This window comes from Oryctolagus cuniculus, chromosome 1 (assembly GCF_051225735.1).
Source record: "Oryctolagus cuniculus isolate XC-2025 breed Fujian yellow rabbit chromosome 1, ASM5122573v1, whole genome shotgun sequence".
Taxonomy (NCBI): Eukaryota; Metazoa; Chordata; class Mammalia; order Lagomorpha; family Leporidae; genus Oryctolagus; species Oryctolagus cuniculus.
This window is the reverse complement of record NC_142867.1, coordinates 128,342,764-128,368,168: the sequence shown is the minus strand read 5'-3', so window position 1 is coordinate 128,368,168 and position 25,405 is coordinate 128,342,764. Positions and strand designations below refer to the sequence as shown.

Here is a 25,405-nt window from a genome sequence, read left to right as displayed (position 1 = left end):
TTTTAAAAATATTTATTTATTTATTTGAGAAGCAGAGAGAGAGAGAGAGAGTTCTCATCTACTGATTCATTCTCCCAAGGCCCACAATGGCTAGAATTGGGCCAGGCTGAAGCAGAGAGCAAAGAACTCAATTCAGGTCTCCCATGTTGGTGGCAGGGACCCAATCACCCTAGCCATCACCACTGTCTTCCAGGGTCCACATGGCAGGAAGCTGGAGTTAGGAGTCTGGAACTGGAGCCAGGCATTGGACCCATGTTCTCCAATATGGGATGCTGAGTCCCAGTCAGCATCTTAACCACCAGCCCTAATGCTCTCCCCAGGCACGATTGTTTAAAATGTGCTGTGTGTGCTTAAAAAAGAAAGTGGGCCAGCTCTGCGGCTCAATAGGCTAACCCTCCACCTGCAGCGCCGGCACACCAGGTTCTAGTCCCGGTAGGGGCGCTGGATTCTGTCCTGGTCGCTCCTCTTCCTGTCCAGCTCTCTGCTGTGGCCCGGGAGTGCAGTGGAGGATGACCCAAGTGCTTGTGCCCTGCACCCCATGGGAGACCAGGAGAAGCACCTGGCTCCTGGCTTCAGATCAGCGTGGTGCGACGGCCGCAGCGGCCACTGGGGGGAGGGGGAGTGAACCAACGGAAAAGGAAGACCTTTCTCCATGTCTCTATCTCTCACTGTCCACTCTGCCTGTCCAAAAAAAAAAAAAAAAAAAAGTGTAAGGGCAATTAATTCACCAGTTAAAATACCTGCTCCTATATCAAAGTATCTGGGTTTGATTCCCAGCTCCGGCTCTAAACCCCAGCTTCCTGCTATCAGAGGTCCTGGGTAACAGCAATGCTGGATCAAGTGGTGGGGGGTTCCTGCCATTCACACAAGAGATCTACACTGAGTTCCTTGATCCTGACTTTAGCCTGGCACAGTCCTGGCCTTTGCAGGCAGTCAGGGAGTGGTCCAGAAAGGGGGAGATTTCTCTGTGTGTCTGTCTCTTTGTTCTCAAGCAAATGAATAAATTCTTCCCCCAAAAGCATATTCTTTTTTGTAAAGATTTATTTTATTTATTTGAAAGACAGAGTTACATAGAGAGGTAGAGACAGACAGAGAGGTCTTCTATCCACTGGTTCACCCCCCCAGATGACCACAATGGCCGGAGCTGCACCAATCTGAAGCCAGGAGCCAGGAGCTTCTTCCAGGTCGCCCACATGGGTGCAGGGGCCCAAGGACTTGGGCCATCTTCTGCTGCTTTCCCAGGCCATAGGAGAGAGCTGGATCGGAAGTGGAGCATCCGGGACTAGAACTGGTGCCCATATGGAATGCCAGTGCTCCAGGCCAGGGCTTTAACCCACTGTGCCACAGTGCAGGCCCCAAGCATACTCTTTAATAGTTGTATAAAAGGTGCTAAATATAAATTCATTTATTTACTATGCTACTCAAATCTTCAATACTTTTGTCTCCAGGTATAAGCATTGCACAGACGTTGCAGAAGTGGCTCACACAGGGCATCTTGTTGATGCTTCGGGGCTGGACTGCTGACTCTTTGCTTGTTTATGTCCCAAAGCACACATTGCGTTGTTCCTTACTACAGCTTCCTTTACAGACAAGCAGAACAGGACGACCTGGCTAGGCCAGCATAGGCTAATCTCATCATCTGTGGTCCTCAGGCATCACCATGAGGAAACAGAGAAGGGAAGTCTTGCCATGAAGCTGGTAACAAGCCTCAGTGCTGGACACCAGAGGCTAGAAGCCCCTTGACAATTTCACCAGACCAGATCCTCCACTCTTGTAGTTTCCTTAAAAACTCACAAACACTCTTTCAGCAGGAAGATGGTTCTTAGGACTCAGAGAATTAGCTATCGTCCTCACCTACCCATAGATTGTACTTTACACTTCCTTAATCCTCAGCCCTTGTTGGAGCCCTCCATGGAGCCTTCGTGGCTTCCTCACACAGGCCTATTATGCACTGTCTTTCCAAAAAGCACAATCTTCAAGAGGAGTAAAATTATACCCAGTGCTCTCTCTCACATCAGGTGAGAGTCGTGATTTCCAAATCGGCTCCTTCCACTAACTGGGAGCAGAGCTCATCTTAGCAGATATCCAGGGCCTACTGCACAGTGTATGTGAGAAACACGTGAGAATGGTAATTACAGAAACACACACCCACATCGGGGTCACAATGATGCACCTTGCAGAACCTCCTCTAAGGAATACCTTCATACTCAGAATTTTGGAGGACATTTTCCTCCTGAATATGGAGAAATACCTGAACTATAACTTCTGATAATCACCTTCCATCATCTACACACCCACCCAACAAGCATCACTCTGTGGGTGCATGGCTGGTACCAAGCTGGGAACTCGGGACCATGGACGACACGCACACAGGTTCCTGCCTCAGAATGTCCATTGTCCGGTGGGAGGGGCAGGGAGGAGAGAATGATAACCAGGGATCTGGTAGCCCTCAGGATGCTGCTGTCCACTGATCTGGAGCATCACACAGAGAAATTCCAAATGCAAGAGAACAGAAAAGTTAAAATGCATGCAGAACTTGAACTAGCGAAAGAGACTCCCAATCAACTTGCAAGTCAGAGGCAAGATACTGGGAGTGAGGGAGGAGTGGGGGAGTGGATCCCCTGGAATGAGGGGAGCAGAGACAGCACCCACTAAGTGGGGAAGTTAGGGCCCTGGAATTCAAATCCTGCTCCTTCAAGGGAAGGTGGCCAGGAAAAAAAAATATTCCATCAGGTTTTTCCCCAGGCTCTAACTAAGAAGAAAAAAAATATTTTCCGGTGAGAAACTTGAGTCTCCATGCCTGTGTCCCAGGTGGGTGTGGGGTGTGAACTTCTAGTATCAAGTCCCCAGCCCATTAACACCTGTTCTCACGCTGGGGAAACCTCAGCCCAATCTGTAGTAGCAAGCACAAAACTCTTCCAAGGGTACCCCGAGAACAAAAAAGACCCCCACAGAACAAAACAAAGCAATCCCCGTGAAGATGAGCTCACAGCAAAGGTACCAACTGCAGGGGAAAGCCTGCCCAGAGAATCAGCCCTGCCTGAGCCTGAGACAAAGAAATAACCTAAAGGGGATGATCAAACAAGGAGCTTATGAGATAGGAAGGATGAAATAAAGAGGGCAGGTGGATGAGAAACAGAGCCGTATGGAACTCTTAGAAATGCAGCTAGTCAGAAAACAAAGCCAAAACGGGAGGCCCTCAAGGGAAGAATTAAAGAGTAGATGAAAAGAAAGCTAGTGAAATTAAAGAGATTATCAGGAAGAATCCCAGGGAGGTAAAGACAGGGAGCTATGGGAGAGGTGTTCAGGGATGTGCAGCATAGAATAAGAGTTGCAGTGGAATAACATCACAAAGATGTAAATAAAGAAAGAGGTAATGGCTCAGAATTTTCCAGAATTGATGAAAGACATGAATCCTTAGTTTGCAGAAGCTATCCTAAATATAATTTCCCAGAATAAAGAGATACCCTATTTGCTGAGTTGCATGGTCATTCCCGAACATAATACAATAAAATACTAGAACCCAAAGAGAAAAATATCAAGATTAGTTACATTAAAAATACTGGATATTTGCAATGAAAACACAGCCACAGGAGACACTGGAATAATTACTTCAAAGTCCTCAAGAAATGAGAAGTCAGTCCAGGACTCACCAACCAGCTAAATTATGATTCTGGGGCAAAGGCATTGAGGCTCAGTGGGTTAAGCTGTTGCCCATGATGCTGGCATCCCATATAAAATGCCAGTTCAAGCCTTAGCTACTCCACTTCTGAGCTGCCTGCCCCCATATAGGAGACCCAGATAGAGTTCCAGGCTCCTGGCTTCAGCCTGGCCCAGACCTAACTGTTATGGCCATTTGAAGAATGACCTAATAGATGGTAGATAACCCTCTCCTCTCCTCTCCTCTCCTCTTCTCTCTCTCTCTCTCTCTCTCTCTCCTTCTCTGTAACTCTGCCTTTCAACAAATAAATAAATGCAAAAAAAAGAGCAAAAGCAAAAAATCTGAGAGAGCTTATCATCTTTTACTTGTAGAAAGAAATACCAAAAGATGCTTTAAAAGAAAAGCTTAAATGGGGGAGGAAATTGTGTCTGGAAAGAAGCCATGGAGAGAAAAAGTTTAGTAAGGAGGTAGACATAACTACACTTTCTAAAACTCGACAACAATAATAGTGTATTCTGTGAGACTTAAACCAATAACATCAACAAGAAAACTGGGGTAAGAAGACATATGGAGTATGAGAAAGCCAGTAAAGGTTTTCAAAGCAAAGCATATACTTTCGTCATGTAGGAGTGCTCCTTACAAGAGTATAAGGGCAAAACCCATCTTCTAGACCAGGAGTCTGAGAAAATAGGTATCTGACAAAGGGCTGGGTTGTTTGGAGAAGGAGAGGAATTGCAGGCTGTCCTGTAGGGGGGCGATGCGGATCACATCTAGCCCCACCTGATCTTTCCTGGGCAGAATTAAAGCACCCATTCCATGTTCCAAAGTATTTTTGGAGGCATCTCTGAAATAGCATCTATCATTTCACACATTCCTCCTGTGCATATGTGTATAGCACACAGTGGGAAGAAATATCCTGCACTCCAGTTCTTTTCAGAGGACGGCCAGGGGTGCACCTGTCCCCCACCCGCCCACCCCCGCCCCCCATGCTCAGAAGACGTCAAGTGCCTGGCAGTTTCTGCTTCCTGGAGTCTTGTTTCTGGGGAGTGAGAGCACAGTGTCCTTGCTTCTAGCTGGGACAAACTCAGAAACATAATTTCTCCTCCCAAGTTCCCCTAGGCATCCCCTGAGGCTTAGATGTCCTTGAAAATGTGCTCTTGGTGGCTTCTTTCCCTTCCCTGACCTGCTTCCCACACGCTCTGCATTTCCCGTGGGGGCAGCACCTCACCCCCAGGTCAATCGTCAGTACAGAGTGGGGTTTGCCCCTCCCTAGAGGCAAACCCTGTAACAAGTTGTCATGGTGCATTGGGCTTCACACCAGGCACTCTCAGAAACCCCAACACACACACACACACACACACACACACTCACACACTTTCCCTTTCTATTTTGTCTCCCTGAGCTGTGCAGTGCATTAGCCAGCATTTTCCATACACCAGGTGGGGAGTGGGGACGCCCAAACTTTCCTATGGAGCGCTGGTCCTTGGTTAAACCCTTTCACTTCTTTCGGATATCGTATATTCCCCTCTCTCACCAGTTTTCTAAATGGAATGAGAGATCCAGGGGTATTTTGGAAGAAAGAAAAGCCTGTGGCAGACACTTGTGAAGGATTAGGAGTCTCTTCAAGGCCTCAAAGAAAGCTTTCCAGCCACTTCTGCCTCTCCACCACCCCCTTGTTCTCCTCGGGGCTAGAGCCCCTCCCACAGCAGGTGCCGAGCCTTGTCCTGCCTGCACCCAGATGCCAGCCAGGGAGAAGCCTCCGGACTCCCTCTGCAGAGTCTGAAAAGTATTAATAACTGTGGCAGGGAGGATTAGCCATATGCCACCTAATTCCTGCTAATCAGGTTTGAGGCTGAGCTTGTGTTCGTAAGTAACAGATGAGCTGGGCGGCCTCCCCCAAGCCCGGCTGTGCTCACAGCCAGGCCAGCCCAGCCCCACAGCAGGCCTGGCTCAGGGCTGCTCCTGCCTCTCCCTCACGTGTCTGCTGGATTCCTTCTTCTCCCTGCTCACTCCTCAGACCGGACTCCTGTTCCCCTCTCTTAAGTTATCCATTCCTCAGGCATGTCCCTTGCTCTGGGCTTCCGGGCAGACCCCTTTCAAACGGAGGCCTCCCGCCTCTTCCTCTGTCCTTTCTCCTCCCTGCCTGTCCCTCCCCCCACCTTTTTTTTTTACACACACAGACCCACGCACACATAACTTCCTTTGCATCAGCAAATTGTTCTGACCCTTAGTTGCCCTGGGAAGGTCAAATCCAAGGACCTGAGGCTTTCTTCCTTCCCCTACTGAGACCAGCTTCTCCCGGGTGTGTCTTCCTCACAGGCCCCTGACCTCATAGAAAATTCCAAATCAAAAGCTCCTTCTTCTCTCGCACGCTTTGTTCTAAAAGCTGCACAGAAGAGGCTGCAATCTGACAGCACTTCTCGACTGTTTCTCCTCCCCCACCTCTCTCTCCACACTGGGCACTCCAAGGTCAAATGAGCTCAGCCCTCCAGCTGGACGGGATCCTTGTTCCCGTCTCCACATGACGCTGCGCCTGTCCTCTTGGGGACGTGTGTGCACGCCCACACACAAGCATCGGCCTTGCTGTGTACGAGGCAAACAGGTCCTCTGCAGGTCCTCGCCGCGGGGACGTGGAGAGGGTGGAAGCGGCGTGGCACTGGGTGTGAGGCTGAGAGGAAGGTGGATATGTGGTGTCTGCTCACCAGCGGGCTTCGGGCAGCATTTGCAGAAACTATTGAGGAGTGTCTGGAAAGGGCCTTTGCAGGAACGTGCATCAAACGACAGATACGATCTGAGGTGGGAGAGATCTTTGATTTTCGTGATCTACGTGTCTCATGGGTTGTGGATGAAGAACAAAAAGGAAGCTCACCTGTGCTGCTTCGAAGCGTCAGACCCTCACAACATCCAATTTCAGGGCAGCCACAAACATCCAGGGTGTGGTTTTCCTGCAGGAAAGAGCTCCTTAGACTAAGACAAAAGCATCTTTGACCCTGCCCCACAGAGCTCCAGCCTCAAGGACAAACACACACGCAGAGCTCCCCCTGTCGCTCACAGAGCCTCTCAGCTTTCCACTGGCACTTAGGGCTGCTCCTCTCCCATCTGAATCACGGCTTCTCACAGCAGGGTCCAACGGCAGTGGACCTCTCAGGTGCCCTGGGTCCTGCTCTGGGTCACAGACGGCTTCCAGAAAGAGAGGAGAAGCAGCAAGAGCAAAAGTCACTTCTGCGAGTCCTCCCCGACCGGGTCTCCAGGATCCCCCGGGTCAGCCAGATCTCCAGTCTTCTGAGCTATGTGGCTAATGGGGAGGACCCCCTTCCTGTCCTGCACAAGCCATTTCCCCAGCCTCACTGCTCCACCTTGTGGTCGATTCGTACTATTACAATTCTTGTTCCTTCCACCTGTCCCGCCCCCTCCCCCTTCCCAAGCAGCCCTTTAAGGCCAAATGCTCACTTTAAGTGCCTAATCGTTTAGTGTTCTGTGTAGAGTATTTTAATTCTGTGTCCCAGTATTTTAAGAGTCTGTGCTTGTGGACAAGAGCCCAGAACTGGGCATGCACATAAAACAGTCGAAGGTGAATGTGAATTTGTATTCCTGGTGAGGATGAGGAAGAAGAAAGGAGACCTGCCACAGGAATTCCAAATATTTCAAACTGGGCTAGGAAGCGTCCAAGCCAGGCCTCGCCTCAGCTTGCTAGGCAGATGCTTCTACCATCTTCGAAAGCATTTATTTACTCTTCCAAAAAAGGCAAGCAAGGAGGACCAGCAGTCTGGATTGCTACCCAGGGGTCATCTCTTTGCATCCAGGGACCCTCTAGGGAGAGGGGAGTTGAGGACAGAAATGTCCAAGGAGCACCGAAGAGGACTTCAAAGGCCTGTGACCTTGAGAAAACTGCTTTGCTTTACACTGAAGAGCCGTCCCTGAGCCCTTGACCTTGGCTCAGGCCCCATCCACCACACTTCCTGTGTGCACAGACACACAAGGACATTCTGGTTTCCCCAAACAGAACGTTGCTAGGAATGCCTGCCACATCCCATCTGTGCCTTCCAACCCCATCCGTCCTCCAGGCAAACCCAAATTCCTCTTCCTCCATGGGACTCCCAGCCCCGGGCACATCCCCTCACCCTCACATCAGCCCTCCCTGGAACTGCATGGATCCCTCTCCTGGGAGCACTGTCTGGAGCTTCGCGGTATATTCTGGTCATCTGCAATTTTAAATCGTGTCCTCTCCAGGAGACACTGTGTCTATTTGTGGACACTGTGTTACATTCATCTTCACACAGCACTGTGTTCTAGCCATATTAAGAGTGGAGCAGACCTCTTATCAGATGAAAAGGATTTTTTTGCCCTTAAATAGAATTCCTCCCAGTAAGTCTCCACGAATGCTCTCCATGACCCCAAGGTGGGTGAGGTGCTCTCAGGATACTTCTAGAAAATGCATTCTTTCCCTGATTTGCAACAACTGCTTTCTCTCCCACTGCATAGCAGCTCCTTCAGGAAACAGACTACAGCTGCCAAGTCTCCAATGGACTATGTATGGCAAACAGTAGGCACTCAACAACTACCTGATGGATGGAGAGACATATCAGTGAACTGATGGGTGTAGATGCATCAACACACAGGAAAGGAGAGGGGATCAGGGGGTCTCTGAGATTTGTTGAAGCTCTGACACTTTTTGAATAAGGAGCTCAGGGGTAGTAGACACTATCTAGAAAACAACCCAGTGGTCGCTGGAGGGTTGGGTGGTGATTTTCTTTGAAAGGGACATGGTCTTCCTTTTCCATTCTCTGGGGAATTTCGTGTTCCCTGAGCTTAGTGGGGCGAGAACTTGGCAAAATCTCTGGGGCATTCATTTTGTCACCCAGGGAGGGTAGGAGGGTGGATGGGTGGGAGGGGAACTGTTTTGGGAAAGAGTGTTGGGGAGTGTTTGTGTGTGGATGAGTCAGGGCCAGGGAGCTGGGGGGGAGGGGGTTAGTTCTCTCCAGTTGACAGTGGAGGGTGGAGGATCACCAACTGTCTTTGGAAAGTTGGGGAAGTTTTCTTAGTCATAACTTCTACCAAGTCAGTTGGAGCCTTATGTAACTGGAATTTTATCCTCCAGCAGCAGAGTATGATGGCGTCAGAGTGATTGCCACCCTTTCCCCAATAGTCTCACTTCTCCCAGCTCCTCCTGATGGCCAGAGCCAGGGGTCTTTCCCTGTCCTTGTGGGCTAAGGCAGGGTTGTTCTGCTCCCCTTGGAGAAGAGTTTAGATAGTCTTTGCACAGCCTGCAGGAATGGCTCAATGCCTTTGGGGGTGTCTCATTGCTCTCCTTGCAGTTCAACACCAAGAGTGTTGCAAGAAGCCAGGCCCCCATAGCACCCGGGGATTCCTGTGTCCACAAAGCCCCAGAGGCAGGTCATGCATTTTCCTGGCTGCAACCCTGCCCAACGCTGCTGGCAGATGTGACTATCTCTTTTTTCTTATCTCCTGGTTCTCCAGGCGGAGGAGGATGTGTCATGGGCTTCCTGTCTCCAACAGCACAGCTGATTTGCCTATCACAACCTGAGTTCTGTCAGCAACAGCTCCAGATAGGGCCTGACATGATGTGTGTGTGTGTGTGTGTGTGCACGAACATGTGTTAATGGAGAGAGATGCTGATGGTGAGAAGGCAGAAACAGGTTGGGAGGAGCAAGGACGCTGGAGACTGACCTGGATGAAGGGATCTGGATCCATTGGGAAGAGACAGAGATGTCCAGGGGTCTGTGCAGAGCTGGGGGGCCCCCAAAGAGCCTCTCTGAAGTAGCTGATTGCATCCTGGGGCCTGGGTGTGTCCTCCTTTGTCACTTGCTGGAGGAAGATGTTCTTTCTCGTGCTCCAAGGCTGTAAGCTTTGGAAAAGACAAGAAGGGAACTGTTTTTCACGGGGGCAGAATGCATCCTGCCCGCTGCTCCCCAGAAGAGGAACGAGTGGGCACACTTGAGAAACAAAGCTGGGAAACGAGGATGAACTTCCTGACAGTGAGGATGGCCACTCTGGCCCGGTGGCCCAGAGGAAGAACGTACTCCTGGACAGAGCTGCAATATCAGGCATTCAGCCAACAGACATGCACTGAGCAACAAGGGGGAGCTCTCAGCGAGGAGATGGTGGGAGGGAAGCAGCAGCTGGTGGTTTCTGGGGTCTTCTAGCCCAACATGCCAGCTCTGGTCCTTACTCCATGCCAGCAAGTCCCAGAGGACCAGAGAGGCTCCCTGACAGAAGAACAGACCTCCGAGGGGGTGGGAGGGAGAAAAAGAGCGAGAGCGAGAGAGCGAGAGCAAGAGTGAAAGCGAGAGAGGGAGAGAGAGAGAGAGAGAGAGGGGCTGGGCAGTGAGGGAGGGTGTGGGAGGGGCTGGGGAAGCTCTCAGGCTGCTTTCCTATTGATCCCCTGGTTTCTGAGCTGCAATGCCTTGGCAAAGGTGCTGCTGCTGACGGGGCTATGGTCTGAACAAGATGTGGCTTCCCACTCACGCAGACATCCAAACTCTAAGGTCATAAGTTCATTGCACTGAGTGGGGGACAACATAATCCAGCTATGGCGTTTGGCAAGCGGGTCTAGTGGGAGGTCCTTGGAGGGTGGTTTATTATAAGGCCTGAGTGGGGTCCAGCTGCTCTACCTGCTGCCTGGATTGCCATGTGAGCCTTTTTTTTTTTTTTAAATTTTTTAAATTTATTTGAAAATCAGAGTTACACAGAGAGAGGAGAGACAGAGAGAGAGAGAGAGAGAGAGAGAGAGAGAGGTCTTCCATCCACTGGTTCACTCCCCAACTGGCTGCAACCGCCAGAGCTGTGCTGATCCGAAGCCAGGAGCCAGGAGTTTCTTCTGGGTCTCCCACATGGGTGCAGGGGCCCAGTGACTTGGTCCATCTTCTACTGCTTTCCCAGGTCATAGCAGAGAGCTGGATGGGAAGTGGAGCATCAGGAAATGGAACCAGAGCCCATATGGGTTGTCGGTGTTTCAGGCCAGCGCGTTAACCTGCTGTGCCACAGCGCTGGCCCCATTCATGTGATCCTTTTTAAGACCACGTTCCTCTTCTGTCATCCACTGCTCCCATGAGAGGCCAAACCCGTGGGACCACCTAAGCCTGAACGTGAACCTCCAAAATCGTGAACTTCATGAACCTGCTTATTTTTAAACAAAGTGAATTGCCTCAGGTATTTTGCTATAGTGATAAAAAGCTGAGTAACGCCTGCTCGTACTGACTAAAATAGGCAAGTCCAAGGGTGATGGAACCTTTGGTGACTGGGGACAGTGGGATACAAAGCAGAACCTATCTGGGAGAGTCCAAGCTGAGCATAGAGGCTGGAGCTGCCCAGAACCCAGCAGAGGAAGAAAGTAAGGAGGAAGAAAGAGGAAGCGAGGAAAGAGGACTAGGAAAAGAGGGAGAGAGAACAGAAGTTCCCCAGCACACCACCAGGTGCCAGGCAGGGACAGCAGTGGAGATGGCTGGAGGCTGCAACCCCAGGGCAAAGGCTGGGTAAAGCTTTGTCGGGAATGAGACCACCATCTGTATCAAGCTCTTGATGGAGACTCTGTCCCTACCCTCAACGTGCTGAGCCCTATGACCCTGGAATTTCATGCCTGTCCCTAGAGCTGTGAGGACAAAGTCCCCCTAGTTTCCATTAGAGAATTAGGGCTTGGGGAACATCTCCTGTGGCAGTTGGTACCTGTATGCTGTCCTATTCTTGGCTTGGGTCCATTTGTATGATGCTTGCTTAGGGCATCTCAGTCTACAGCTTTTCCTGCCCCGTGTCTAGACCTCTGAATCCATACAGTCAGTCTTGTTGTTCCAACTGCCTCTCTGAGTTTTCTCCCTGCCCAGCTTCTAAGACTGGAGCTTGCAAAGAGCACAGAGGTTATGCCCACAACTCTCAGATTCACATAGCCTGGGCTGCACCCTGTCCTTTGGCACCTACTTACTCATGCTTGACCCTGATCCTGTCCCTGGATGGCTCTGTGTCCACTTCCTGGGGAAGGCTGGTTCTTCTCTTGAGTATGGAAGAGCCAGTGCATGGGATGCCATCTTTGCCTTGTGTCTGACTGCATGGTAAACTCTCCACACGTGCTACCTCTGCTTTCTGTCCATAACTGGCCTCCTAGATCTAATCTTTGTTGTCCCAAACAGAGATAGCACATGATGGTGATGCTGGCCTCCTCCTTTCTGTGCCAAGAACAGCCCGTGCTCAGCCCTGTTTTCACACACATAAATGTCCTCCCACCTCCCGCACAGCGACTCACACTCTCCCACCTCGAGGCCTTGCTAAGTGCCGCCTCCTTCCCCAAGCCTTCCCTGATCATCCCAGCCCACACACCTCTCATCCTCCTCTGCCTCATTGTGCTTCCAGCCAGTGCCTTGAAATTGAACACTTGAATCATAGAATGTGGGAGTTGGAAGGGGCTTAGGGATGACCCCAGGCAGTTGCTCTTCGTCAGGAACGGTGAATAAGCAGCAAGCATGTTGCTACAATATCCCCATAGGCATGGGCACATTGACCACAGCACCCTTGCTCAGCCTGTACCCTGCCTCGGAATCCTTCTCAACACAGCACTCTGGACACTCAATCCCAGCCTTCCATTGCTATCCATGATGCAGATGATACAAGTTGCCTGTAGTTTAGTTGGAGGTCGCTGGAACATTTTGAGGTTCAGGGGCCTCTTCAGGACCAAGGCACTGGGATGGAAGAGCCTGGTCTAATCTCTCTTCAGAACTTGTACTATATACCAGCGGCCCCTTTAATTGTCTTTTGATGTTCTTTGCTTGTTGGTCTTAAACTTCCCACTTGGACTTGTAATAGCAATATCTCTAAGAGCAGGAACAACATATTAAGTTGCTCCAATACCTCTACCCGCACTGAACACAAGACAGGACCATCACAGCCTCACCTGCTGATGCCCTGACTGTTGGGGTTTCCCCAGTTCTTCTAATGTCTCCCTAGAGCTGATCCAAGGGCTGGGGAATTGAGGTTGGGAGGAGACTCAGTCTCTCAGCTGATCGAGCCTGCCCAGGGCTTCCCGAGAACTTCGCCTCTGCCCATGGCAGCCACAGGTAGTCGGATCGCTTGGAAGATGGGACATGTCCTGGATGTAAGGAGCCCAGAGGGTCATCTTTGTCCTGCAGCTTGCCTGCTGTGGTCCTTGGGAAGCCATCCTTCTTCCAGAGCCTCATGTCGCCATCGTCTTGGTGAGGGAGGCGGGCTGTATGTGAAGAGGAGGGAGAAAGGGTATGGTCAGATGCCCACCACTTCTGGACCCTGATGGGCATGGTGAATGTGTCTTGTGAGTCTTTCAGTGGGAGCAGATGGAATAGAGGTGGCTGACTCACACATCCAGACTGTCGGGGATACTTCCCCCCAGCCAGGATCCTGGGGATACAGTTTCCGAATGGAGACTTCTCTTAAGCCATCAAAGGCTGCCTCACCATCTGCCTGAGTCCATAGTTGGAGACTCCAGAGGCCCCTGACTGCCCCTGTGCCTGCCCCTTCCTTGCCTACCCCAGAGTGTCCTGAATCCTCCTCTTGCTCGAGCCCTTGAGTCTGGGCCCTCCCAACCCCTCTCGGATTTTACTCAATGACAGTGCCTCCTGATGGAGCACTCCAGTTGTGTCGCCATCTTACTGGATACTTGCATTGTGATGTCACCTCTGCTTAACCATCAACGTCACTTATTGGCCTTACCCAGAATCTCAGTCCCGCACCATTGCCCCCAGCTTGGTCACACGAGGTTGTAGGGCTTCCCTGGACACAGTGGGAGGCTCAGCACCAGCCCTGCCTCCACCCACCGGTGCCAGCACATTGTGACAGCCAAAAGTATTTGCAGACACGAGTAAATGTCCTCTGAGAGGAAAATGGGTTTGGACTCATTGTCATGGGCTATAAAATGGGCCAATGATAAGAACTAAAACTGAGTACTTAGCTCATGATGTCACTCGTTGAATCTTGAGAACATCCCTGTGGGGCCAGCCCTATCACTATGCCCATTTTACAGATGATTAGAAGGTTCCCAAGCAGAGGGTATGCAAAACTTCCAAGCAATGCCAAGACTCCTTCCATGCAAGGAAAGAAGAGGGGCAGTCAAAGAAAGACTGGACAAGGCAGGACTGGAGCCTGCGTCTGCCTGCTGGCTGGACCTGATTCCTCCCTACTGATCCCAGCTGTACTCTTCAGCACCACAGCTGTGTCAGGCCAGCCCCCTGCCTGAAAAGCGCCTTCTCCACCTGGTGAAATCTACTCATCAGGTCCAGGTAAAGGGATCAGCTGTTTAGCCTAGCTGTTAGGATGCCTACCTCCCGTATCAGAGTATCTGGGTTTGATTCCCCATTCCTGACACATGGTTCCAGTTTTGTGCTAATGAACACCCTGGAAGCAGTGGTCATGGCTTAAGTGAGTGGTTTTCTGCCCCGGATGCTGGAGCCCCTGATTGAGGTCCCAGCTCCCAGCTTCAGCCTGGTCCAATACTGGCCTTTGCGGGCATTTGGTGCATGAATCCAAGGATGGGAACTTTCTCTCTAACTCTTAAATAAAATAATAACATTAAGGAGAAAATGCATGTGTCCTGTTTCCCACGCAAGCGTGAGGCCCCGTGGGAAGAGACCGTGACCGCTCCTGCGTGGTCAGCCTCAGGGGCACACTGTGTCATGGCTAATCTTGCAGTCATCTTCCCTGCTAGCCTTTCTGAAGGCAGAGGTCTGGGGACAGGGACTCCGGCTGGCTCACTGCCTCGCCTCCGCAATGACAACTCGGAATGTCTCGCACCCAGTGTTTGATCCTCAACTGCTTGTAGAGTACCATGAATTACAGTGAGTGGGCGGATAGATGGCTAGCTTGTTCCAGCTGAACCCCAGGGACCACAGTGCCTCTGGGCAGGCAAATGAGACACAGGAGTCCCTTGTCTGGGCCAACACAGCCCTTTAGCTGAGGACATGGCTTACGGAGCAGCATGGGGCTGGATGTCAGCCCCCATAACTATACCCAAGAGCTGCCTGTGAATTGCAGGCTCCAATGACTGAGGGAGCTTGGATCTTGCTCCAGTGCAGCCCTGTATGTCTCTCTCGTGGTCTTCTAAGAATGTGTGCCGTACAGGTGGGGCTGTTCTGGGCCTGCGTGCAAAGTATGTGCCGGTATGGGCAGACAGGCAGCTCAGGCCCTCTCCTGGGTGCAGTGGTGCTGAGAGCACTGGTCATCTGCTGTGACAATGGGACTCGTGTGAGCTCAGAGTCAAGGTTGAGGCACCTGTAGGTGGCCCAGAGCCCTGGAGGAGGCAGTCTGCCCCTGCCTGCTCCCACCCTGCAATGTCGTCACATGACCCCCCTGGCTCCCACAGCCATCAGAGTCGCCAGCCCCCTCCCCCCTTCCAGGCCAGAGGATCAGGGTTCTTGGGATGAGAGGCCCTACCCAGCCTCACCAAGCACGGTCAAGCCTCACACAGGGCCATGACTGCTGGGCTGGACAGGGGGCCTCAGGGCCTCCATGGAGATGAGTCACAGGAGGTGTGTAGTGCCATGCTGGGTGTCTCATGTCCCCTAGCGACCACCAATGGGGAAAGGATTTATGATAGGAGTCATGATGTTGGGGCCAGGGAAGACATAGGCACCAGGGTCATCCCCAAGACAGGGCACAGACCTAATGGCTGTGCTCCCACATGGGTGCAGGCACGCAGGCCCGTGCGAGGTGGGTGTGGGCTGATGTGCGGGCGAGGAGGATGTGACGTGTACACAGTGTTGGCTGTTAGCCAGCCCCATAAGCATTTTGGCAGCTGTTATAAAACTTTCCAGGGACACTTCTGGCCTCTCTCAGCGCTGGCATGCGTGCATGGTGTGCCCACGTCCATCCCCAAATACAACAGTGTGCATCACGTCTGTGTCAGTGTCTGCTCGTTGCACCCCCACACGCCTCCCATGTGCACTCATGGCTGAACTTCTGGCCGGTGCCCAGCTCTAGGCTTCCAAGTAGCTCCTTCGCTTTAAAGGAGCAAAGGCACACCCAGGATTCACAGCTCCCAGGTCCTCTGGGTTGGGAAAAGACAAGGGGAAAAAAGGGCCAAGAGACAAGAGGAGATAAAAATAGCTGAATAGAAGCTCTTCAGATCGGAAAACTCCCTGTTTTAGTGAGTCACCAGTTTTCCAGACTGAAGCCTCTCGCGCACAAACATATACGCAAACACGCACATGCACATGGGAACAGAAACACCAACATGCCCCGCGTCACGCTCACAATGCAACACTGGCGCCCTCCGTCTGCTGCACGCTCGCACTGTCCTCCCAAGGTAAAACCACCAGACGCCAGCAGAGGTGACCCCGTGGGCCTCTGCAGAATGGCTTCTCTCCCAGCTCAGGAGGCCTGAGTCACTCCCATTTCTCAGTCTCCCCTGACTTCTCTGTAATCCCCCTCCCACCTCCTTGTAAGGGGCTCAGCTGGAAGCGCTGGTCTTGCTGTCCTACGAAGGATCATGCTGCATTCTTCAGGAAGCCCTGACAGGGCAGAGGCCAGACAGCTCTCTGCACAAGCGCCTCAGGCACTGGCCCCCATGCCCGGGCAGAGGAGACGGCTCCGGACGCCATGCAAGATTTATGAATGTGTTTTGCTAATTGCATGAGTGTCTCTGCGGGAGGATGGTGTGTGCTTTTGGCCTTAAACAAGGTGAGCCCAGCACCAGGGGTCTGTGGAGGACACAGGAAGGAAGCATACTGAGATCCTAGGGCCACCACAGCTCCTCGCTCCCTTCCCTCTCTCGCTGACACGGAGCTCTGCCTGCGCTCTTGTCTCCACTGCTGCTGGACTTCTGCTCAGCAGGGTCAGCAAGATGGGCCCTCCCCTCCCAGGCTCCTCCAGCTGGGAGGGGGACCAGGCTGGTAGTTTTCTCATTCCTCCAACAGTCTCTCCTTCTTTTTCCTTCTCCCTCCTCCCCTCCCCTCCCCTTCCTCCCCCTCTCTATAAGATTTATTTATTTTTATTTGAAAGGCAGAGATACAGAGAGGCTAAGGCAGAGAGAGAGAGGTCTTCCAAAGCTGATTCACTCCCCAAATGGCCGCAACAGCCAGAGCCGGACTGATCCAAAACCAGGAGCCAGGAACTTCTTCCAGGTCTCCCATGCAGGGACAGGAGCCCAAGGACTTGGACCACCTTCCACTGCTTTCCCAGGTGCGTTAACAGGGAGCTGGATAAGAAGTGTAGCAGCTGGGACTCGAACTGGCACCCGTATAGGATGCACCGCACTGCAGGCAGCGGCTTTACCTGCTAAGCCATAGCATCCTCTTTCCCTTATCCTTCCTGCTGTCCTCCTTGCCTTCACCCCTATCTTGGTGAAACCTAAATGTGCTTTTTAATGGGTGCTTGGGCCCTTAACTGGTCCTCCTGCCCCATGTTTACACTGCTCTCCGAGACAGCAAGACGGCCAGTTATGGCTGCTTTGTCTCAGGGGGACCCTGTGCTCCGGAGGTCAGCTGGGCAGGTATCCCTGCACCTTGGCAGAAGGGGGGGACGTGCAGACAAACAAGGGTGAACAGACTGAGTGGAGAGGTTTATTGAAATGTTTGCAGCAAGCCAGAAGGACTGACGGAAGGGGCCATGATCCTAGCAGGATGTCACATGTCCAAGATCATAACGAGCTCTTCCAGAAGATGGCCCTTCAGCCCCAAAGTCCCTCTTCCTCTGGCCTGCCTGGCAATGCTGGGGCTTTGGCACCAGAGCCTCTGTGTGCCTGCCGAGTCAGGGGCCGTGGTTGTGGCTTGGGGGTGGGCTCTTCACTCAGGCTGCCCTGGTGGGACCCACTCACCTGGAGTTCATGTCTCTGGGCTTTCCTTTCTTCAAGAGGAATAACAAAAGTGACACCCAGGTTGTGGGGTCCTTTTACATCCATAGTGTGTAAAACAGTGTCAGGCACCTGGGCCGCACTTCACGGATGCTGGATTTCGGAGTGTGATCCTGGTCCCTCAGAAATGCAGGGCTGAGAAACCCAGTCCCCTTCTTCCGAGAGATTCTGAAGACCAAAGTGGAAGGGCAGTTCCAGGCCTGAGCTCTCCCCACTCCTGCCGCACCTGCTCTTTGCCTGTTTGGGGGACCCTTGTCTCTGGCCCCACCCCGTGTCCCTTCTGCCTCTGAGTCCTCTTCGGAGCTCTGGCTGGACATGATCAGGAAGGTGGCTATTTTTAGACCTGGGCAGAAGCAGCAGCTGTGCCCCGCCTCCCAGAGCTCATCTAAGGCAGCGAGGCCACCAGAGACCCAGTTTTCTCGGAGAGGGGCCCTTCCTTCCCCAGACAAGCTTCCTCCCACTTGCTTACTGTGCCTGCCTCTCCTTCTCTTTGTAAATAATGTCTGTCTTTATTTGAGAGGCAGAGAGAAAGAGAGAGCAAGAGCGAGAGAGAGAGAGAGAACTCCCATCCATTGGTTTACTCCCTAAACGCCCACAATATTTCCTGGCTGGAACGGAAGCCAGAGCCAAGAACTCAGGCTGGGTCTCCCAGGTGCCTGGCAGAAGCCCAATGGCTAGAGCCATCACCTGCTGCCTCCAAGTCTGCATTAGCAAGAAGCTGGGGTCAGGAGTGGAGCCAGGAATCAACCCCTAAGTACTTGGATGTAGGAAGCAAGGGTCCTAACTGCTAGGCTAAAAGCCCCGCCTCCGTTCCTGCTTCTTAATCCTCAGTGGATTTAGCAGCTGAGCTGCTGAGGCTGCAAAGTGGGGCCGAGGGAGGGAGAGTCACAGCATGGAGAGCAGCACAACAGCCCGAGCCCGCCCCGTGCCACGTCAGGTCTGGGCCCACTTAGGCTTAGAACTCCTCTGTTTCTGGCAACAACACACATGCAGACTCCTGCAGTGCAGTCTCTGAGACAGTGGATTTCCCAGTCTTGCTCTGTTCGCAGGACACAAGGCAACTATGCACAGCTGCCCCTATTCCCCTCTGCCCCTGAAACCAGGCTTCCCCAGGGAGCTCAGGCACCCACGGGACCCACCACACACAGCACAGACAGGCCTGCACTCTGCATTCAGTTATCTGCCTTGGCTTCTCCAGGATGATAAGTTTCTAACACCTCTCTAACAATAGACAGAAACGGTCTGGAAGCTCAACATTGAATTACAAAATAATTCTTGCAGTTTTTGCTGCAGGGCTCCCTTAATGACATCATTCTCACGATTTTTGGAGACCAAATGGGAGAGAGCATGGGAAGAGAAATACTGCGGAGATGAACAAGTCACATGGTTTGTGGGTGCATCTGACCCAGGCCTTCCGGGATGCCTTCCACAGGAGAGCACACAGGCAAGGGTCCTCCCCTTGAGGAGCTCCCATCTGGACACAGACACTCCTCTTTCATAGTGAACAATGTGCAGTCCTCTAACCCTTTGTGTCTCTGAATGCTGCTAAGGTCCCTAGCAACTGATTGCTTAGATTCGATTTCCCCTGAGCCGAGATTCTCGAAGCTCAGTGCCTCTCAGCTTTCCCCATGTCATGCAGCTCTTTGTAAATCAATTAAAGCTGTGAACCCCTCTTCAGAAAGATGTCCGGAACACAGACATTCAGAAATCTGCCCACGGTTTGAGGGGCTGTGAGCTCCAAGAGGCTCATGCATGGACTTTGGATTTAGAGCCCTTGTTCTAAGAGTGGGAGGCAGCTGCTGGGACCTGCACTGATGGATATATCACCACATTTCCCAGCAAGAGCTATGCAGCTGAATTTTAATCACAGCATTCTGCCAGCGTGGATTAGGGGAAGCTGGCTGCTGTCTAGTCTTGTGAAAAATTTCTAAGTTCCACCACACTGTTGAAAAACCCATCTGCAAAAATCCTAATAAGTTATCATCCTGGCGTGGTATTGCCCCAGATGAGCTCTGTGACTTTGGCCAGACCCCTTCTTTCTTTGGGGTGGGGGTGGGGTGCTTGTGACTAGGATCCTGAAGTAGAGCTACATCTCTTCCACTCTGAATCTCTGCATTATGGCTGTACAGGTGCATTCTCTAAATCTCTGCATTGTGGTCACACTGGTGCGTCCTCCACTCAGAAGAGAAGGGCACTCCGTTTCTGGTGCTGCAGCCCCCCAGAGGATGGGGACTTGAGCCCAGAAAAGAGCTCCCAGCTTCTGCAAGTGTCCGTGCTGGCCATGTTCCTGCCCACCCCTTGTCCTCTGCCCTCCTTCCAGGTCACTCTTCCCCCCTGCAGCCGAGGCTGGCTGCTGGGGGCAAAGCTGCAGGGGCTGCTATGGGGCTCCAGGATTTAGCACCCCCATTTCATGATTAAAGCTGAGGTTGCCATTGCTGTGACAGAGGTTATAGACCTATAAATCTCCGTTCCACGAGGAGAGCTCAGCACAGCCCAAACACCGGAGATGGAGGAGAAGTGAGGCTTTGCCATGGTGGCTGTGGCAGACAGACTCCCTGAGCAGCAGAGCTGAGTGAGTGGGTGTGCAAGTGCTCTCTACACACAGGGACTTGTGGCAATGTCTGGAGAGGGGCACTAGGGAGACCCAAGGCCACCTTGCTCAGGGGAGTCCTGTCCCTGCCAAGAGCTCTGGCTGGAGCACCTGCCCTGTGCTACTCTTAGGGGCATGGTTGTGAGCAGCTCTTTATGTTTTCCATCTTAAGCCTTCTGCCCTAGCCTAGCATGAAGTGGCTGGGCTCAGGGTCTGACTCTAGAATTGGGTTACAGGCATCATGAGGGGAGTGCAGCGCTGGACTGAGAGAACTGGCTAACTCCAAGTCCTCCCTTTGAAATCCATTCCAATTTTTCCTGTCTCTTTCCCAGGGCCTCCTCAGCACCTCTGGGCCAGAATTTAAATGTGATTAGCCATAATTGATCTGCCTGGACTGAGGTCCCTCCCCCAACTCTGTCTTCTGCGGAATTGGAAGCAGTGTGAAGAAGGAGGTACTGCAAGGTAGCGTGGCTTTGCCAGAGCCACTGCAGCCTGGGCACATTCACTGTTTGGACATAGGTAGGAAGGTTTTCTGTGAGTCACTTCGAAAGGAGGACAGAGAGGAACTTGAGTTAGTCTCAGCCAGCAGTCCTAGGAAATGCCTCTCCTTTGTTTGCTAGCGTTCTTTTCTTCTTTTTAATTTTTATTTATTTGAAAGAGAGTTACAGGAAGAGGTAGAGACACACAGAGAGAGGTCTTCCATCTGCTGGTTCACTCCCCAAATGGCTGCAACAGCCAGAGCTGAGCTGATCCGAAGCCAGGAGCCAGGAGTTTCCCCCAGGTCTCCTACAGGGGTACAGGGGCCCAAGGACTTCGCCCATCTTCTACTGCTCTCCCAGATGCATTAGCAGAGAGCTGCATTGGAAGGGGAGCAGCCAGGACTCAAACTGGCACCCATATGGGATGTCAGTGCTCCAGGCCGGGACTTTAGCCCATTGTGCCATAGCGCTGACCCAGCTGCTAGCATTCTTTATACACACAAACTCATCCCTGTACACAGTCCATGCTTGTATACTCAAGCATACACATTTATACTTACACACACATTCTTGGACCTATCTCCCCACATTTGTGAAAAATTCCATTTCCATGCACTTTTTGAAGTCCTTTCATAAGAGCATATTTATACCTACAGACAGAATGCGCTTCCTATACGCAGATACTATGCACACAGAAACAACAGTCTTGGGGTTGGAGTTGTGGTACAGCAGGTTAAGGCGCCACCTGTGACATTAGCATCCATATTAGAGTGCCAGCTTGAGACCTGGCCGTTCTGCTTCCAGAGAAGGTGGTCCATGAGTCCAAGTACTCTGGCCCCTGCTGCAGGTCTTTAGATCACCTCAGCCTCAGATCACTCAAGAATCAACCTCTCAGGGGGGTGTTGAGGCATAGCGGCTTACGATGCTACCTGTGATGCTAGGATCCCATAGGAGTGCCAGTGCCAGCCTTGGCTATTTCACTTCCAGTCCAGCTCCCTGCTAATGCCCCTGAGAAGCAGCAGAGAATGGGTCAAGTGCTTGAGCCCATGGGAGACCTGGACAGAGTTCCTAGCTCCTGGCTTCTGCCTAACCCACCTCTGGCTGTTGGGGCCATCTGAAGAGTGATCCTGAGGATGGACGAGTGCTTTCTTTTTCTGTCTCTCAAATAAATTATTTTTTTTTTAAGGAAAGGACAGCTTTTGCAATTCTGCCATACCCAGAAGCCATGCCCATCCACATCTGGCCACCTCCCTCCTACAAGCCCAGGGACCCCATATTCCATATCATCATTCCCTCAATTTCCCTACCTCATTCCTTCCTCATGCACCTGTCCCTGGGTGGAAGTTTCTCCCTGAGTGGCAGTGCCACAGTCTTCATGCTGTTGAGCTTCGTAGAGCTGTGTGAGGGAAGGGAAGGATTCTGGTGCCACGTGTGTGGGAGCCTGGGTTCTCTGTTCAGCTGCATTCAGAATAAGCTGTTTCCTGCATTTATTTTTGTAAACCTTCAAATGCCTTGTGAAGCCTTCTGTAAGTAGGTATTCAAGTCCTACCTCAGTTTCCTCATGCAACGGACTAGTGCTTTATCACAATTAAAACAAATACGGCAATAAGATGTGGTACACAAGAAAGCAGCCTGAAAATCATCGACTGCATGATAGTCTGGCTATTAGGGTCATTTGTCTCTTTTCATTGAGTAAAGTCCAAGAGCTGGTAACATCAAGGGCAGCATTTTCCCAGTAGGAGTTGGACTCCAGTGCTGGTCTCACCAAGAGGCCCTGGTCCATGGCCCAGTGAATCAAAGTCAAATTTTTACTCCCAGACCCTCTTTCCCTCCTGCCAGTAGCATCTTCACCTCTGTGTTTGTCCAACCCAGACAGATGCAAACCACAGAACCTGAGTAAGGGCTAAGAGGCTCCTGCATTGAGCTGAGCATCTGCTCTGGGCACAGGGCACACGTGGGCCTGGCTTCTAGCCTTCCAAGGGCTGGCACCTTGGAAGAGCTCCTCTCTGCTCCCGGACATCGGTGCTTTGCCAAGCAGCTGAGTTGGCAAGAAACGCTGTGGAGTGATGAGTTTCACAGACCAAGCCAGCGTTGGTTCTTGCGTCTGTGCTTCCCCAGGTAGGTCTGGGTCTGCCCAAGGTAACCCCCAATAGCCTGCATGGGCATGAGAAGACCAGATTTCTGCCTAGCCCAGGAACCCCAATGCTCCAAGCCACAGTGCCTGGTGCAGGATGAGGGTGGCTCTGGAGGAGGGAAGGCAGGAAACCGGGGCCAATGTCAGCTTTGGAAAGAGGCCAGCAGATGGCACGGGGCTGGCCTGTGTCCAGCCTGAACGTGTGAGAGGTGAAGGGTCCATTATTCAGGGGGACTTTGGGGTTTTGTATTCAGCTCAGGGCCTTTATTCCTTGAGCTCAGTACAAACCGTCCTGAGTGTATTTTGGCCTCAGTCTGACACCTGGAACTTGGCAGTGCCTTTGAGCATTTGTGCACATGCTTGGGGAGGGGAGAGGCTGAGGCTGAGCTCCGGCAGAAGCTTGGGGGTCCCCTAAGTGAATGTGGGAATGAGTGTGGATGGGGTGGAAGAGGGCCCCGGGGAAGCCCATCCCCTGCACAGCCCTGGTTTCTACAGTGGGTGACCCTCCTCCTGCCCCCCGTTCTGCTGCAGTACCTGGGTAGCAGGGCCCAGCAGCAGAGGCAGGTCTGGGCGGGGAGGAGCCTGCAAACTCCGCAAAGCTCCAGCCTGGCCCCGCCCCTTCCCTGCCGGGAGCTCAAAGGGATGACATCACCTGATCGAGGGCTGCAGCCTGGATGGACTTCCTTAGCAGGGCAGCAGCCGCCGCACCTGCAGAGCTCAAGGACTGCCTGGGTGTGCACGTGGCATCGCCCTGCCCCTCTCCTCAATCCGGTCCAGCTTGAGGGGCCTCTGCTCTGGGGTCTTGGGGCTGGCGCCTGCCTGTTCAGTCTTTCAAGTCTCAGACTGTGTTTCTTCCATCAGAGACCAAGTCTTTGGGCAGCCAGCCCGAGCACTTTTTTCCCCCACCCTGCCAAATGCCTCTTTCTCTTGCCAGCCCGAGCCGCGGCTCTGTTCTCCTGAGGCTCCATGGAGAGGGATGAGATCACCTACTCTGACCAGACATCAGTCAGCCCGCGGCAAACCTGACGGCCCTCTCCCAGCACCCTCTCCCACCCCAAACCCTACTGGGTGCTTGTGTTGCCTGCTTGCAAAGCATATGCTTGGCTGGTTGCTTGGTGTCTGCTGTTTATCCGTCTCTTCCTACTTAACTTCTGTTTCTGCTCGGCCCATCTGGCTCCCATGATACCTGTCTTTCACTCCTACTGCGCCTGCCCTCCAGACTGTATTCCCTGCCCTCCTGCCCCTCCTCCACTGCCTTCCATCCCAGGACTGGCTCTTGTCCATCTGGGGCCACCGGAGGGACCCTCGACCTTGGGTATGTGTGTAGGGAGTGCTGAGGAGCCTAATGGTCAGGCTGTCATTTGGAGGGTGGCATGAGAGTTGTCTGTGGACTTGGTGTGGGGTGGTGGTGGTAGGCTCCCAGTTCCTTCTGGGCTCCTGTCCTGCCAGAGGGAAGGCTTGGCTTGGCAGGGGCATCACCCACATCAAGCTTGCAGAGTGGCCTGTAGGCAGTAGCTAGAGACCCTGAGACCAAGGAGGTCCCTGGGTGCTTCTGATGCAGCCAGCGCAGTGGCCACTGAGCCCCTTCCTGCCCAGAAGTTATGTAGTTTGATGGCTCAGGTGTGGTAAGGGGCTGCAGACGAGCACACTGGGCAGCCAGGGGCAAGAGGGGTCTGGTACAGAAGGGGTGAGCCTGCAGCCCCTCCCTCTAGCCAGCAGTGCTGCAGGGCCGTCCCCACCCCCGTGTCTAGCCTCTTGGCACCGGGCTCCAGAGCCAGCTGCTTCCCCTCCCGCCAGCATGCTCCCCTGTGTGCGCCACGGCTCACACTCACCCTCCAACGCAGCCTGCTTCCTTCCAGGCGTGATGTGGCAGCTCATGGCTTCCCCAGGATTCACGAGGCCTCTGATGGAGATGGAGGGGTGGGTGGAGCCTGTAAGGGGATGGAGGAGGAGACATGCAGCCCCCACAGGGCCAGGGTTGCCACGCACCTGCCTCCCTGGACCCGGGGTTGCTTCTCTAGGAGAGGTCCGGCTGCCGGGGAGGCCGCGCTGGGCCTGGAGTCAACAAGGCTGCACGTGCTCAGGACCGTCAGCTGCTGCTCCCATGGAAGCATCTGCTTCCCACGGAAACCCACAGGGCTTGGCTGCCAGGCCTCGCTGCGTGCCCACTCCGTGGCTCTGTTCTCTGTCTCTGTCGTCCCATCTGCCTGCTCCACCGGCAGCCTGGCTCCGTTCCTCCCGGCCTCTTTATCTCTCTTTCTGAGTCCTGCCCCTGCGTTCCTGCCTTCCAGTATATCTGGCCATATCATTTCCAGGTCCCCACCCCCCACCCCCGCCTCCGCCCCCAGGCCTTCTCCTCTTTGTCTTTATTCCTCATTCTTTTGCTTTTCTGCTGCTTTCCCCACAGTCTCTCTCTCCCTCCCTCCCTCTCATACATATTCAATGGCTCCTTGCAAATTCACCTCGATTATTCAACTTGTTAAAAACCTAGATCTGCTTCAGGAATAAAACTTCTTGGTCTTTAGGATCCTGTCTCAGACCATAGTCCAAATTAATTGGCTACAAAATGAATAAACACACCTACCTTCCACCCAAACAGGGCTCAGTCTTTGCAGTGCTGCCTCTTCTGGCTGGGAGCAAGGCAGCCACAAAGTGTGGAGGCCCTACGGGCAGGCCACAGCGCCCCTTGCAGGTGACACTAAACAACGGGGCCGTCTCC

General features: G+C 52.7%; 1 long non-coding RNA gene across 4 annotated transcripts; it reads right to left on the bottom strand.

Moving 5' to 3' along the window:
• Window positions 1–24,978, bottom strand: LOC149128616 (uncharacterized). Of its 4 annotated transcripts, none has more exons than XR_016222094.1 (5): window positions 24,519–24,978; window positions 12,561–12,872; window positions 9,350–9,527; window positions 6,531–6,606; window positions 1–681 (listed from the first exon to the last, which is right to left on the bottom strand). It is a non-coding gene; the product is annotated as an uncharacterized LOC149128616 (long non-coding RNA). The 4 variants fall into 4 exon arrangements; XR_016222099.1 differs by lacking the exon at window positions 1–681 and having other exon boundaries at window positions 4,657–6,606; window positions 24,519–24,617; window positions 24,822–24,978; XR_016222091.1 differs by lacking the exon at window positions 1–681 and having other exon boundaries at window positions 4,657–6,606.
• Window positions 24,979–25,405: the final 427 nt, after the last annotated feature.